The sequence below is a fragment of the Schistocerca cancellata genome, chromosome 2, assembly GCF_023864275.1.
Source record: "Schistocerca cancellata isolate TAMUIC-IGC-003103 chromosome 2, iqSchCanc2.1, whole genome shotgun sequence".
Classification (NCBI taxonomy): Eukaryota; Metazoa; Arthropoda; class Insecta; order Orthoptera; family Acrididae; genus Schistocerca; species Schistocerca cancellata.
In genome coordinates this window covers 862,254,763-862,272,538 of record NC_064627.1, presented here as the reverse complement: position 1 = coordinate 862,272,538, position 17,776 = coordinate 862,254,763, and the positions used below count along the sequence as shown (strand labels likewise).

Below are 17,776 nucleotides of genomic sequence, written 5' to 3'. Positions count from 1 at the left end.
TTTAACAATTCTCATAGTGCTAATGTTCTACAGATCGCAAATGAGGCCAACATGTACAAAGGCCTCAATTCAGAGACGCTCATCGCCATTGCAGAACTTAAAACCTCAAGTTCACAACAGTTCTGCATTCCGAGGTTACTGTAAAGGATGGAGTGCCTAGAAAAAGAAACACGAAAAGCCACTGCATCTCATTTATGGCGGGTTTCAAAGAATTAAGATTAGCTGACATGAATAGAGCAGTGAGTCGTTCCTCGCAAGCGGACAGACCACTGAAGGTAGATTTCGTGCACGTGGAAGGAACAGTTTCGAGTTGTCTGTCTGCGACAAAGTGTCACGTAAACACGGGGTCTAACGGTAGTCTGTACCCACAACCTTGCTTGAAGCAGATGGTTCTCCTAGCACACAGTTGCTGACAGCTGCCAACAATTCCCATATTCAGGCGTATGGCAAAAAACGTCTTGAATTGGACCACGGTTTGAACAAGTTGTTTCTATGGAGTTTCGTCATGGCCGCTGTAATCAAGCATCTTACAAAAGCTGGAATACTATTTTCGACTGACGCCAGACCTCATTGCAAATTAACTGCCGTTTCGAGCGCATCATTCAAGAGTTTTCGGAGATCACAGCGGAGACAACGTCCCGTCAGCAGTGCAAACATGACACAATGAACCGTATTCGGACCTCACCAAAAGACTACCACCTGCTAAACCAAGAAGACTACCAACTGAAAAATGTTTGGGAGCAAAGACAGATATTGAGAAGCAAATACAAGAAAGTGTAATAGTACCCCTCCACGGCATGGTATTAAAGAAGAATATATGGCACTTCTGCGGCAGTTATAGAGTACTTAACGCTTGTACAGTGCCATATAAATATTCCTCACATGGCAGATTCAACAACGATATTGCCCGAGCACAGTTTTTTACTGTCATTGATTGCAAAATGGCATATTCACAAATACCAGAGCCTCCATAGGATGTAAATGAAAACAGCGATTACTATTCCATTCAGACTGTTTGAATACAATCACATGCCGTTCCGTTTAAAAAACGTTGCTGAGAGGTGGCAAAGTTCTCCATAGTTTCACTTCCTCAAGCAGAAGTGGTTGAGTTAAACATCTGAATTGAGACCTTAGTAGAACGAAAACGGTACGTTTCCGAACATGGGCTCCGATTCAGAAAATTACGTACTCACTCCCCTCTGCAAATCCTAGAAGTTGCCGAAGGAGAAACACCAGTACATCTACATCAAACTCCTCAAGCCACCTAACGGTGTATGGCGAAGAGTGCTTATGTACCACTAATTGGTCGTGTCCCCCCCCCCCCCAACCCAACCTTATTCCATTCGCGAATGGCACGTGAGAAGAATGATTGTTGGTAAGCCTCTGTATTATCTCTAATTTCTCGAATTTTCTCCTCGTGCTCACTTCGCGAGAGGTGTGTTGGAGGAAGTAATATGTTCCCTTTTTCTTCACAAAATGCAACATACTCGAGAATGGCTCACGTTGTCCTCAAATGAAAGGAAGCATTTTGTGTGCGTGTGTGTAATTCTCTTTTGATATGTCAATTGATGCCTTTTATACTTGAAAATTCCGAGTTACTTAAAAATGGCGGCTTACAAAACAGTCACCATGCTGATAACAAAGCCTCATAGGTTTTCACCCCATTCCCAAATCACATACTTAACCTTAAATTTCCGTTTATCCACTGCGCTGAACATCAGCACTACAAGTGTTATTCCACTTCAGTGCATACTAAAGTAGTTTCCGGTAACATCAGAAGTAAAGAAGAAATTATGGCGGGGATTAGCCAGAAGGTATGTACTACTTCAAAGACAAACGAACTTGTAGCTTACATAGTGAAAAAGAACTGTATCCTTACTTCTACTGTAAAATTACTGATTTATCGGTATTACGTGGACTTACCTGTAAATATCTTGTGTAGTATCGCACTCCTCACGATTTCGACGTAACGCAACCCATTTAGGATCCAATTTTTTGATGTCCTATACATTTCTGCTGCACTGATTTTTCAGCGTGTCATTCAGCTTGATCTCTCAGGTTACCTCGGCGCTATTGATAAATGGCGTGCTTCCAGATGTTCAGCCGACTTGTTTCTGTTTCATGCACAATACTGCGACGACCGACCTAGCCGTTTTCGTCAGGTGTTGCGAGTTTTGCTGAAATGTGTACTCGCTGTCTGGTCTAGAAATGCTCCGGAAGCACACCATTCATCGCTTGGCTTGCCTTACAGTATTACGAAACATCGCGTCGGTTTTGCAGAAAGTAGCTTCCTTGTATAACGGTCACCCAATCGTTGATATTCCTATATTCGCACTATATCCCTCCAACATACGAAGCTTGATGTAGAGAATTGGGTTGGCGCCAGTAAATTGTTTTGTAGTAGTAGTTGCTGCTGCTGCTGGCTGGTTCACTGCTGTATTTGATGTTAATGTTGGCTCTGTATGTATTCGTCTAGGGGTAAAAAGGTGAGGTCCCGTGTTGTTGATGTGCTTGTTGATAAATAATGAACGACAGCATAAGTGAACTTCAACTATTTATTGGCATGGTAGCCATCTTAACTCCGCTGACCATCCAAAGACGTTGTCACAGTACAGAGTAACACTTCTTTTACAACATCTTTGCATTGTTTTTCCACATAAGACAATAACATACACACTTTACAATAGTTCTATCAAGACTGAGCTGACGAGGCTTCTAGCTGCTTGTATTTATAACCTCGTCAAAGAACTATTAAGAAGAGATGTGGTTTGTAAGTCAGGCATCCATCTGTTATCGTAATTTGTGCAAAAAAGTCATTAATTTACATCGAGTGACATAATTTAACAGGTCATTAAAATGACAGACAGATTTGTCAACTTGTCAGAACAATTCTTTGTTGCAAAAGGCCGTTTTTCAAAGGTACATCTATTGACTTCTCTCATTTGCATACATAAGTAAATAACGTGAGTTATTAAAAATTACAGTGGTTCTCGTTTAAAATAGATGTGTTTACGTGAATAGTGAGTGAAAACAGTCCTAGTGAATAAATAGGTTTCACTGGATAATTTTTATTTAAGGAGGTCCAAAATACCTAAGTTGACCAATATTATTCGTATTTCATATTAATTTGCTGTATCAGCGTTCAAGTGATGTTAACTTTTGTGTGGGTCAGTTATTAATTATATTTTAATGGGTTGACTGTTTATGTAGACATGTTATGCAATCATTGCTAACATACACCATTACTTTTCTATTATCATAATTGCTAGTTAAACTGGTTGAATTAGGAGGGTATCACATACTTCTTTATAATAAAGCCTTTAATAGGTTCCGTTACACTTGGCAGCCTTAGCTGTTCGCCGTAAACCAACTGGGCCGCTGAACAATCTAGGTCATCCTTAATCGCAGTCACATTATTGCCACTGATAGCGATTATTATTCTGCACGCTGTAAAGGAAGAGTCACGGAGTTCAACTGCAACCATTTTTTTTTTAATTATGAATTTGGCCAGCTATGGACAGCATACAACTTAAGACTTATGGTGTTTCTTTTTCTTCCGTTCTTCCCAGTACTTCTTCATTTTCTCGCCAACTGCTCGTCTCTGCTCATCTGTCCACACTCTCTTGGGTCGAGGTTTTGGCGCATCTTCTTCATAGTTTGCGTTTTCTATAAGTAGCCTAAAGTTATTCCTGTCACGTATTATTTCTTCTGTAACACCTATTTTGTTGGCGTCTTTCTTTACTGCTTCTATCCATCCTACGGTGTTTTTCAGCTTACTAACGTAATTAAAAATTTTCTTTGTAATTCGTGTTTCTTCCATTCTTTTTAAATGTCCATAAAATTTTAGCCGTCTCTTCCTCATTGTATCTGTGATCTTTTCTGTATTTTTGTTAGGTCTTCATTTCTCCTTTTAATCCACCTGTTTTCCTTGTTTTTCTCAGGACCTAGAATTTTTCTTAATATTTTTCTCTTTTTTCTAGTTCTCTTAATTCGCCTTTCTTATTCAGTGTTAGGCACTCTGATCCATATGTTGCTTGTGTCCTAATAACTGAAATATAATGTTTAATCTTTGCTTGTATGGATATTGATTTCTTATTGTAGTAGTTTTGTGTTAATTTATATGCAAATTCCAACTTCTTTATTCTTTCTTTATTTGTTGTGTTATCCAGTCCATTGGCTTGGATCCACTCCCCCAGGTATTTGAATCTATCAACTCTTTTAATTTTTCCATACTTTGTTTTCATAAACTTTTCTGTATTATGTTTGTGTTCTATATACTCGGTTTTTTCGTAGGATATTTTTAGCCCGGTCTTTTCAGCAATCTCGTGTAACATATCAAGCATAACTGTTGCGTCTGTTCGGTTTTCAGTTATCAATGCCATATCATCCGCAAAGGCTAAACATTTTACTTCAAATTTGTTCTTTCCTTGGCCCATGCTTATACCCTTTGTGCCTCTGTTTTTTAATGTGTTTTCCCATGTTTTTACTACTTTATCTAAAACCAAGTTAAAGAGAATTGGGGACAGTCCCTCACCTTGTCGAACTCCTGTTTTGATTTTGAATGGTTCAGAAATTTCGCCTTGAAACTTAATTCTTGATGTTGTATCTGTGAGCGTTTGTTCAACAAGTCTTCTGGTGTTTTCATCTATCCCTGATTCATAAAGTATCTGGAATAGTGTTTGTCTGTCAACTGAGTTGTAGGCCTTCTTGAAGTCTACGAAAGTAATTACTGTATTTTTATTTTGTATAGCTCTCACTCTCAAAATTGTTTTTAAATTAAGAATCTGTTCTGCACATGATCTACCTTTTCTCAACTGCAACCATTATGGATAAAATACATACAGTTCATTGCTCAGACCAAATGTTATACGAAATCTACGTTCACATGCAGGGCTCCGGTTGTGAGAGTTACATATCCTTCTTCTATTTAAAATGTTTGCCCCCTGTGAGAATCGAACTCACGACCCCTGGTTTACAAGACCAGTGCTCTAGCCCCTGAGCTAAGGAGGCAGACGCAACTGCGCTACCGTTCCTTGTGTTGTCACTGAGCAGCGTGACTCAGCGCACTGGCTGGTGTACTACTGTTATCTTGCTGCTATCTGGCATCCTCGTTCCTCTTTAACAACGGTACATATTCGATCGTTTAGCACACGTCATCGTCTTATGGCATAACGAAGTTGAAATTAGTCTCCAGTTCACTATACGCCTAGAACTTTATATACAGGATGAATCACCTAAATATGAAAAGGTTTTCACATACGTCTACCAGTTTTATAAAAATTTTCATCTGAACAACGGACCAATATGCAAAGTGACCTTGTAGGTTATCCTTCCCTCTCTCCACTGGATGATCACTAGAGTCATGTAAAGAAACTTTAGAATCTGTATACACTTGTGTTAAATATTTTTATAATGCCAGTATAGCCTGATCATGAGGTATCACCTCGAAACATGTCGCTAAATAAATAGTTTAGTAGTCAATAAAGTTTGTGGCTAGAAGCGGTATCTGAGATCTTTTCCTTCTTTTGAAGCAGTTACGGTCGATTAATGGTCAATATGACTTCAAGTTATAGAATCACCTAAAACTTGCATCGCAAATACTGCCGAAATTGGAAGTACTATTGATGTGTGGTTTTCATGGAATGGATTGGTAGTCAGGGTTTCACGTTGTTCACCAATCAACAGATTGTAATAATACTTAGGAAGTGTGTCTTTTGTGCTAACATACACTTTTTTTAAAATGGAACAATACCCATTGGCATTAACAAACTAAAAGTAGGGTAAATTCGAATGTCAATGGGTTTGTTGCAAGATTCTAGTGCGAGTCGTTTACGAGATATCGTATTTTGAAACGTTCCCACACCGACACTTGTACCACACACTAAAGAAAAACACAACTGCATACACTAGTTACATGTATTTGCATACACTAGTTACATGGATTATCACCAGTAACGAGACATTTGAGCATCAACATCAAAGATTGTGTTCCAAATGACCGCCGGCAACGGCAACACACTTCTCCTGTCTCGTGTGGAACGACTGCTGCACACTTCCTAGCATTTCAGCGGGGATGTCCGAGCAGGCTGTAGTTATACGTCGGTGCATTTCATCATGTGTAGTTGGTATGTCCTTGTAAACAGAAGACAAACTGTGGTACTTCGTGCAGTATGGTCTGGACAGACATCATGTTGGTGCCACAGGTTTCTCCAAGTCTCCAGAGGAACTTCGTCTGTATCCGTGGAAGATGGTCTGTTAGAGGCTGCGATTATTGTGGGCGTTCAGTGATTCGACTATGAAAAACGGGCCTATGAGCTGACGGTTCAGTACCCCATTCCACATTTTTACACTACATGGACGTATGGTAAAGATGGTGATGATCATGAAAACATCGTCACTGCATCTGCAGTAGCAATAGATGCCCATCCAACTTATAACTCGTCTCCACAGCCTCCTCTGTTTCCGCGAGAAGTGTGGTGGCCGTGATAATTCCGATGAGTACAAGAATCACTAAACTGCCAAGTGCAGCGAAAAATCAGGTCCTTCTATCAACTACAAAAAAATATGCCTACCATTTTGAGCCCTACTAAAAATGATTTTCAATTGCACACTAACAAAATTTATAATAATTTAGAAGTTAATGTCCAGTTAAGTCGTTTGGAGTATCCCAGTGTACTGCAAGTTGTTCTTAGAGATACTATTTGAACTGGGCATCCTAAACGAAAATCTATTACGTATACTACACCCGGCGCATTAAACAGGATTCTTTTGAGAGTAAATACTTTGTCAACAGAGTTTCAACCATTTTGTGACCTCGCCGCGCGGGATTAGCCGAGCGGTCTCAGGCGCTGCAGTCATGGACTGTGCGTCTGGTCCCGGCGGAAGTTCGAGTCCTCCCTCGGGCATGGGTGTGTGTGTTTGCCCTTAGGATAATTTAGGTTAAATAGTGTGTAAGTTTAGGGACTGATAACCTTAGCAGTTAAGTCCCATAAGATTTAACACACATTTGAACATTTTTTATGTGACCTCCTTCGGCAGGCGTTCACGAGAGGAAAAGAGCCATTCGACATTGAGTATTTATGTGTGGATCTTGTAAAGGCGTGTGGATGCACTTGCTGTGATCATGAACTCCCCTCTCTGAAGTGCTTTGTTTACACTCGAAACACGTAAAAGGATAAGGATGCTGCAGGTAAATATTGCTCGAAGTAAACTGTCAATGACTCATTTACGAAAACTAACTGACGAGGTGAGTGTTGATACAACCTGTTTGCAAGAAACATACCGTAGAGGTTCAAATGGTTCAAATGGCTCTAAGCACTATGGGACTTAACATCTGAGGTCATCAGTCCCCTAGACGTAGAACTACTTAAACCTGACTAACCTAAGGACATCACACACATCCATGCCCGAGGCAAGATTCGAACCTGCGACCGTAGCAGCAGCGCGGTTCCGGACTGAAGCGCCAAGAACCGCTCGGCCACAGTGGCCGGCACCGTAGAGGTAATCAGGTCCCACATTTTCCTGCCGATATGGTAACAGTAACTCAAATTTTTTTATTCCAGTCTTTGATCACAATATCAATTCTTTTGGCGATAACCTGTTTCAGTCAGTAATGACCATCCTCAGATCTCTTCTACACCATGTCCTAAAGTGTAGGATGGTCATTACTGACTGAAGCTGGTCATTGTCAAAAGAATTAATATTGTGATCAAAGACTGGAATAAAAAACATTTGTCAGTGTTGGATCACTGTCCATATGCGCGACTATGTCGCAGCTGGTGTAACGGTAACTGGCCACGATGAGGCAATGTCTGCCATTGTCGTTACAAGTAGGATGTTCCCTGTGACAAATGTGGCACAGCTGTGTGACAAGCACATGGTCACATAGAAGCGAAGGACGCGCAGACGAAGCTGGTTGTAGTAAGCTTATGCATATAGTGCGGTTGCTCTATATGGGCTAGGTGCGTGTCTCCTTGTGGCAACAGACGCGAATGCAAAATCCTCTTTGTAGCACAGCAGGCAAACTGACGATACTAGAGGACGCACTACAGGAAATTGACCGCATTGTTTTAAATCTAGAAGTCCAGCCGAGTACAATAGAGGGGCGAGCAGGTGTAGCTACTAATATAGATGTCACTTTAGCAAACCGCATTGCAGCAGCTAAGACTAATCACAGGGAGACATCAGCGGAAAGCAAGATTGGGTTATACATCAGGAAAGCGGATTGGGATGGCTTAATTGCCTACCTTGCAGCATTTCCAATGGAATCACTTCCTGTACATGTAGATTTTGATACGCAGATAGTGACTGAACACTTGCAAAGAGCGCACGACATTTATATTCGTAAGAAAAAGGTAAACCGTTAGGAGCCCAGAACGTTCCACACTGAGGCGAAGCGTAAGATTGACAAGAAGAGCTTATCAACGTGCTCGAGGGCAATCAGAGCCCACTGCTAGGCTCCATTAATAAAGGGCAATTAAGATGCGCTAGAAAGCATTGCATCAGGAAACTAAGGGAAAACACTGGAAAAAATTTCGACAAAGGCAAATGCAATTTGAGGTAAAGGGAAGACTGTATAAAGTATTGACTGAAAAGGTTAAAAGACCTACTATCACGTCCACAATTCGTAAGTGGGATGACTCAATAACGGTTCGACGAAGGGAATCAGCAGAATATTTGTTAATCGCACTACTTCCTGATGATAACAAAGACACAGATACCCAAATACTTGCACAGCTTAGAAGTGAACTACACTACTGGCCATTAAAATTGCTACACCAAGAAGAACTGCAGATGCCGGTATTCATTGGACAAATATACACTCCTGGAAATTGAAATAAGAACACCGTGAATTCATTGTCCCACGAAGGGGAAACTTTATTGACACATTCCTGGGGTCAGATACATCACATGATCACACTGACAGAACCACAGGCACATAGACACAGGCAACAGAGCATGCACAATGTCGGCACTAGTACAGTGTATATCCACCTTTCGCAGCAATGCAGGCTGCTATTCTCCCATGGAGACGATCGTAGAGATGCTGGATGTAGTCCTGTGGAACGGCCATGCCATTTCCACCTGGCGCCTCAGTTGGACCAGCGTTCGTGCTGGACGTGCAGACCGCGTGAGACGACGCTTCATCCAGTCCCAAACATGCTCAATGGGGGACAGATCCGGAGATCTTGCTGGCCAGGGTAGTTGACTTACACCTTCTAGAGCACGTTGGGTGGCACGGGATACATGCGGACGTGTATTGTCCTGTTGGAACAGCAAGTTCCCTTGCCGGTCTAGGAATGGTAGAACGATGGGTTCGATGACGGTTTGGATGTACCGTGCACTATTCAGTGTCCCCTCGACGATCACCAGTGGTGTACGGCCAGTGTAGGAGATCGCTCCCCACACCATGATGCCGGGTGTTGGCCCTGTGTGCCTCGGTCGTATGCAGTCCTGATTGTGGCGCTCACCTGCACGGTGCCAAACACGCATACGACCATCATTGGCACCAAGGCAGAAGCGACTCTCATCGCTGAAGACGACACGTCTCCATTCGTCCCTCCATTCACGCCTGTCGCGACACCACTGGAGGCGGGCTGCACGATGTTGGGGCGTGAGCGGAAGACGGCCTAACGGTGTGCGGGACCGTAGCCCAGCTTCATGGAGACGGTTGCGAATGGTCCTCGCCGATACCCCAGGAGCAACAGTGTCCCTAATTTGCTGGGAAGTGGCGGTGCGGTCCCCTACGGCACTGCGTAGGATCCTACGGTCTTGGCGTGCATCCGTGCGTCGCTGCGGTCCGGTCCCAGGTCGACGGGCACGTGCACCTTCCGCCGACCACTGGCGACAACATCGATGTACTGTGGAGACCTCACGCCCCACGTGTTGAGCAATTCGGCGGTACGTCCACCCGGCCTCCCGCATGCCCACTATACGCCCTCGCTCAAAGTCCGTCAACTGCACATACGGTTCACGTCCACGCTGTCGCGGCGTGCTACCAGTGTTAAAGACTGCGATGGAGCTCCGTATGCCACGGCAAACTGGCTGACACTAACGGCGGCGGTGCACAAACGCTGCGCAGCTAGCGCCATTCGACGGCCAACACCGCGGTTCCTGGTGTGTCCGCTGTGCCGTGCGTGTGATCATTGCTTGTACAGCCCTCTCGCAGTGTCCGGAGCAAGTATGGTGGGTCTGACACACCGGTGTCAATGTGTTCTTTTTTCCATTTCCAGGAGTGTATTATACTACAACTGACATGTGATTACATTTTCACGCAATTTGGGTGCACAGATCCCGAGAAATCAGTACCCAGAACAACCAATTTGGGTGCATAGATCCTGAGAAATCAGTACCCAGAACAACCACCTCTGGCCGTAATAACGGCCTTGATACGCTTGGGCATTGAGTCAAACAGAGCTTGGATGGCGTGTACAGGTACAGTTGCCCATGCAGCTTCAACACGATACCACAGTTCATCAAGAGTAGTGACTGGCGTATTGCGACGAGCCAGTTGCTCGGCCACCATTGACAAGACGTTTTTAATTGGTGAGAGATCTGGAGAATGTGCTGACCAGGGCAGCAGTCGAACATTTCCTTTATCCAGAAAGGCCCGTACAGGACCTGTAACATGCAGCTGTGCATGATCCTGCTGATATGTAAGCATTTGCAGGGATCGAACGAAGGGTAGAGCCACGGGTCGTAACACATCTGAAATGTAACGTCCACTGTTCAAAGTGCCGTCAATGCGAACAAGAGGTGACCGAGACGTATAACCAATGGAACCACATACCATCATGCCGGGTAATACGCCAGTATGGCGATGACGAATACACGCTTCCAATGTGCGTTCACCGCGATGTCGCCAAACACGGATGCGACCATCATGATGCTGTAAACAAAACCTGGATTCATCCGAAAAAATGACGTTTTGCTATTTGTGCACCCAGGTTCGTCGTAGAGTACACCATCGCAGGCGCTTTTGTCTGTGATGCAGCGTCAAGGGTAACCGCGGTCATGGTCTCAAAGCTGATAGTCCATGCTGCTGCAAACGTCGTCGAACTGTTCGTGCAGATGATTGTTGTCTTGCAAACGTCCCCATCTGTTGACTCAGGGATCTAGTCGTGGCTGCACGATCCGTTACAGCCATGCTGATAAGATGCCTTTCATCTCGACTCTAGTGATACGGGGCCGTTGGGATCCAGCACGGCGTTCCGTATTACCCTCCTGAACCCACCGATTCAATATGCTGCTAACAGTCATTGGATCTCGACCAACGCGAGCAGCAATGTCGCGATACGATAAACCGCAATCGCGATAGGCTACAATCCGACCTTTATCAAAGTCGGAAAAGTGACGGTACGCATTTCTCCTCCTTACACGAGGCATCACAACAACGTTTCACCAGGCAACGCTGGTCAACTGCTGTGTGTTATGAGAAATCGGTTGGAAACTTTCGTCATGTCAGCACGTTGTAGGTGTCGCCACCGGCGCCACCCTTGTGTGAATGCTCTGAAAAGCTAATCATTTGCATATCATGGCGTCTTCTTCCCGTTGGTTAAATTTCGCGTCTGTAGCACGTCATCTTCGTGGTGTAGCAGTTTTAATGGCCAGTAGTGTATATATATTGCAACCCTGTCAGCAATTGTGATAAATTAATACGTCAAAGATCCCAGTGTAATCTAGCTGAAACCTTGGGTTAAGAACAGTAACTTCACGCAACTGAGGCGGATCTTTGACGTATTCATTCTTTCTTTCTTTTTCTTGTTATATACATATGTGCGTGCCTCAGAAATCCTCGAGTCTACGCATACCCTAATTTATATATATATATATATATCTCCGAGGCACGCACATACCAGTGTGGGTTATGGAGAATAGTGTGACAACAATAGGTTTAGAAGTAGATGTAGTTGCAGTTAGTTGGCAAACATCGAGTTCTTCCGAGGCTGTCAGTAACATATGTAGTAATGTAAGATGGACGTTATTCATTTGAAACTTGAATTAATTCCCTTTATTTTATGTTTTTTTTGTTGATTCTTATTTTTTAAATATTCTGTGTTATTTCTAGCTTAATATTGCCATTGTTTGCCGTTAACATGATTTACTGCTACATACATAATATAAAAGATTAAATGTCACCATAATTAACTTATATGTGCGCCCTGTCTAAAGTCTCCAGATAACAGGTCTAAAATTCGTGGCAATAAATTGAATGTAATTGAATTGACTCCATGGACACTGATTTTTCACCTAACGAAGCCGACGGTGATTGGCAACAGGCCAATGGCGCATGTTTCGGCGGTTTATCTGGCCACGATTGATAAATGTCACTTCATCACTAAACAAGATCCAGTATCCTGTCTTAATGCCCGCGTACGGAAGTTAACGATTCTCATAATTGTTTCCAGGCAGCTCTTGATGGAGAGAGATGTGATAAGGATGGCTCATATGCCGATGGAGAATGCTTGGAACACTAGCCTGACTCATGCCACTTCCTCCTGCGATTGCCCGGAAGCTAATGTGCGGATCAAATGGTTCAAATGGCTCTAAACACTATGGGACTGAGGTCATCAGTCGCCCAGACTTAGAACTACTTAAATCTAACTAACCTAAGGACATCACACACATCCATGCCCGAGGCAGGATTCGAACCTGCGACCGTAGCACCAGCGCGGTTCCGGACTGAAGCGCCTAGAACCGCTCGGTCACAGAGGCCGGCTGTGCGATTCAACTGCAATAGCAGCAAAACACTAATTGCCGTCCCCTCCGTTTCAGTCATGGCTTGTTTCTTTTACTTACGTGGTCTAGGTGTTACTTTCACGTAACCGGTTGAAGAGGTTGATAAACAGTCGCCGAGATTGTTGACGTCTATTGGGATATCTTGCCGCATACACCGTACAAGAACCAACACCGAATTAGCGCTGCTGAAGCTGTCTGACAAATAGTTCGCGAACATCGAGAACATTATCGGTGCTGTTAAGGTTCCTTAGCGCACGCCCGATGTTGTTTTGTGCTGATATTTTGCCGCACGGTACAGGATAAAGTCTTTTCCGCGTTACAGTTATGGCGTTTGTTGCAAATGGTAGCTTAACTCACAAGTATAAAATTGTTAAAGCTGTTGTGGCCATTTGTTGACAAATTACCTGTTGCTTTCTGTCTCGGGTTTTTCGACCTACGTTTGTTTCATGGTTTTTCTGACTTTTCTCCAGCACGAGTGGCTGGCATTGTCAAAGCTTCATCCTCCATGACGGTGGAGGACTAGAGTCGAGATCGCGGCCGCCGATTACACACACCTGGCTGTGATGACTTTAATAGACGATAAATGACAGTATCATCTGCAAACAACCGAAGACGGGTTCTCTGATTGACTCCTAAATCGTTTATATAGATAAAGAACAGCAGAAGGCTGTAACACTACCTCTGGAAACACCAGGAATTACTTCTGTTTTACTCGATGACTTTCCGTCAGTTACTACGGACTGTGACCTCTCTGACAGTAAATCACGAATCCAGTAGCATAACTGAGACGATATTCCAGAAGCACGCAATTTAATTACAAGCCGCTAGTGAGATTCAATATCAAAAGCCTTGTGGAAATCTAGAAATACGGAATAAATCTGAAATCCCTTGTCAGTAGCACTCAACACTTCGCGTGTTTCACAAGAACGATGTTTACTAAATCCGTGTTGACAGTGTCAATAGACCGCCCTCTTCGTGGTAATCCGTAATGTTCGAACACAATATATGTTCCAGAATCCTGTGGCATATCGACTTTAATGATATGAGACTGTAATTTAGTGGAATATTCCTATTTTCTTTGCTCCATCTTCGGGATATGGCATTGTTTTCTTCTTGGTTTAAGTGACTTCTCCAAGGTATTTAAATTTTTTAAGTTCGTTTTTATTTTTAAAATCTGTTTTCAACTGGGCACCTACGACAGTTGTCAAGTAATCTGTTTAGGATGCCCAGATTTGTAAGCCTGTTTTTCTGATATTCTTACAAGGAGGGTTATTTGGGTGATGGGTTATTCTATATTTTTGGCAACGATTCCAGAATCACTGGCGAAGTCCAGGCAGTTGATTTTAATTCCGTAATGTTTCTTTCATAGTTTGATTTTTCGATTTATTCCAGCTTTTTATAAAGCACTTTCCCATTCTCTGATGAACTTTTCCAAGACCATCTGTTCTGATTTCAAAAAATTTAGAAATTTCACAGTAGTTTTTAACTTTTGATTTAGTGTTCACAGGAGATTTTTTACTGATATGAAGTAGTTTATTATCTACTCGAACTTCTTGTAGTGTAGAGAACAGGGTTGTAAGTATAATCGAAGCGTTCTTAAAATCTTACTTAGTTTAGCCTGGACATCGTGTAGTACCTTCGTAGTGAAATGTGGTTGAAGATTTGTTCCACTCATCTTCCACTCAGGAAACCTTCTCGATATACTCCCACATGTTTTTCGAATTGCCTTTCTAGCCTTTTTAGCATTGCACCATGAAGAATTTTGTAGGTTATTGACTAGGAATGGGGTTCTGTTACAATTATCGACATCTATTTTATCTCCATTTTTGAATTAGTGCACAAGATCTTTTTTAGGTTTGCACTTACTATTTTCTACATTTATGCCTGTATTCCATCTTTTCCAGATAGTTTACGAATTTTTTGTTTTTCGATAATTTCTTGTATTTCCAAACTACAGGTAAAGGATAATCTTTCAATAACATAAACAAACATTTTCAAACAAGGATGATTTATCTGTCCACTAAAGTGGGATTTGATAAACTGTAGAACACCGAAAAGACAGATGTTTAGTAACACATGATGAAACTCACATTTTAAATATTGTCCAGTACATGTTTAGACACAACTTCATAAGGTGGTAGGTCTCTACGCCAAACCAGTTGTTCATTTCATTATCGTGGGGTTTCTAAATGTTCTGGATAGAGGAGTTCGTGTTGAACTTTGTTTAAAAAGAATATTTACACAATAAATTTATACCTGGGTCAACTAATGTAGCACAAGACTTTCCATGTGCTTCATAGGGAGGAATGTGGAGCTGTTAAGTCAAATGGTTCCACCAGAAACACTTCATTTGCTCATTCTAATCATTGACATTCTGTAAATGATCCGATGTATTTGCACAACCAGTATCATGTGGCACATTTCTTGTCACCATAGACAACTAACATTTGTTGTGTGCTTGCTGTGTATCTTCCGTTAGTACATCCGCATTGCACAATGTATTTCACATTTACGCATTCCAGAGCCCATGTACTCTTGAGAAATGACAGAAATCACTCTGAAAATGCATAGAGTCTTATGACAGTAATTTAACTGTCACAGTTAGTGAATGGTTCATTACAGAGAATACTGCCTGACTATCACTACATATGCACAGGTCCAAGGTTGAGGAGGGGTAGAAGAAAGATGGGATTGTTTCTCACTTTCCCTCTGCCCCCAGCATATAAATTCGCTGCCACTCCAACTTATAATGTGCTACAATTGCCTTGGATTTAATAATAACAGCAATAGTAAAATGCTTTAATATAATGATAATTATTATTTGCTTACATTAATTTTTAGTACATACCTTTAGAATAACTATAATTTACACTCTCCATTTTCAGTATTTTAGTTAGCACTATGATTGTGAACATAAGTCTCCAGACTATGGCTATAGGAGTGTTTAAATGAGAGAAATACTGTTTCTTTCAGTTGTCCCTACCTACATTCAGCAAAGATCGTTTTTTGTTCTTTTCCCTTCTGTCTTGCTTTAATTCATTATCTGTGGTTCGCCAGTTCCACCATTGCACTCACAAACTGTGACGTATTTCGTACGATATCTGTAAATGAATGAATGTTACTTCTATACTTTAATATATAAAGCTGAGAATATGTATGTATGTCCAGGAACTCCTCTCAAGTCCCTGGACAATTTGGACCAAATTTGTCACACAAACTCCTTGCTGTGAGAGGACCAACAGAGGTGAGTTTATAACACACTAGCTCTAACAAATATGGAGATACAGACATGTAACATTGTAATTCACTGCTATGTAGGCTGCCCTGCAAAACAGTGTGTTGTGTGGGAATAGTATCGACCAGCACTAGCGACCTGCTCTGCAGGCACCCTACACATAACAGGCCATAAACCGTTTTCCAATCCCTGGTGCAAAGGCAGTCTACAGAATATGTGTGTTCTGTTTTAGTATCATTTTCCTTATGTATGGGCGGAAAAAGGGTTTACAAGCCCTTGGCATATAGGCCGTGCTGCATGAGAGGCAGTGGCAGATACAGAAAAACCTCAAGGAAGGGGCGCTAAAGATACCTTGAGCTACCTTTACTTTTACTGTCATCATCGTCTTCGTTTCCCCTCTATTCAACATCTGGTCAGGTTGGGGTATCAATGGTACTTCGCCACTTTACTCGGTCTTTCCACCATTCTTCTTCCACAGTTTGGTTCCAGAGGAGGTTTCTCCTTCTTAAACTCATCTTTATTGTATCAGTCCATCTTGTTCTAGGTCTTCCTCTTGGCCTCTTGCCCTCAATCTTGAACTTCATCACTCTTCTTGGTATTCTTCCCTCTCCCATCCTTCTCACATGCCCAAACGATTTTAATCTATTCTTTTCAATTTTCTCAGTCAACTTCTCCACTCCAATTTCCTTCCTAACATCTTCATTTTTTCACTCTGTCTCTCCTCGTCTTCCCAAGTATACTTCTCAAGAACTTCATTTTACTGGACTGTATCCTACTCTCCTCTCTTCTAATCATAGTCCAAGTCTCTGACGGTAAATTGGTATGGGTGTGAAATAAGTCTAGTATAGCACCCCTCACACACTGGTAAAATGTAGTACTATGTTGTATTCTTTTGCTAATTTCTGTCTCCAAACGAGCATTCCCCATTAATACACTTCCCAAATACTAAAAGTTGTCCACTATTTCAATATCCTGTCCCTTAATATGAATTTGTCCCTTGCCCTCCCTATCCCCTCTGGTTACCACCATGGTCTTGCTTTTCTCCACACTAAATTTTATTACATATTTCTCGACCTTGTCATTTAGGATGTCTATTTGTTTTTGTACCTCCTTACTGCTTGTTCCCCAAACCACAATATCATCAGCAAATAGTAACAGCTTCATCTACCTTCCTCTATGGGCTTCTTTCGCCTCTTTGACTATTTCATCCATCACCATTATAAATAGTAGTGGTGATATCACACTTCCTTGTCTTAGACCTGTAACATTATTAAACCATTCAGTTCTTCTGACTGGTGTCTGCACACAGCTAGAGCTTTTTTCATACATTTCCTGGATGACTCCAAGCGTTTGCTTTCCAACTCCCTTTCTCTTCAAGGATGCCCTGGAAACACTGTCATATGCTTTCATTAGGTCCATACCTTTTCCCTGGAAACACTGTCATATGCTTTCACAGGGTCGAAAAATGTCATCACCAGATCTTTCCCATACTCCCAATGTCTTTCCATCAACTGTCTCATACTAAAGATTGGGTCCATTGTTGATCTACCATGACGAAAGCCATACTGCTCCTCTTCTAACTGCCTTTCCATTTTTTCTCTCACTCTTCTTTCCAGTATCCTCTCCATTATTTTTGCTACTTGGAATATGAGTGTCTCCCTCGATAGTTGTCACATACTTTCCTGTCACCCTTCTTAAAAACTGGGATTATTATTCCCTTTCCCGATTCTTCAGGTACACATTTTTGGGTCCAAATGCATCTTATTAGTCTATATAACCACTGTAGCCCAACTGCTCCAGCTG

General features: G+C 42.2%; 1 non-coding gene across 1 annotated transcript; it reads right to left on the bottom strand.

Moving 5' to 3' along the window:
• Positions 1 to 4,937: 4,937 nt before the first annotated feature.
• Trnat-ugu (transfer RNA threonine (anticodon UGU)) lies at positions 4,938 to 5,010 on the bottom strand. The gene has a single exon. It is a non-coding gene; the product is annotated as a tRNA-Thr (tRNA).
• Between the last annotated feature and the right edge of the window lie 12,766 nt (positions 5,011 to 17,776).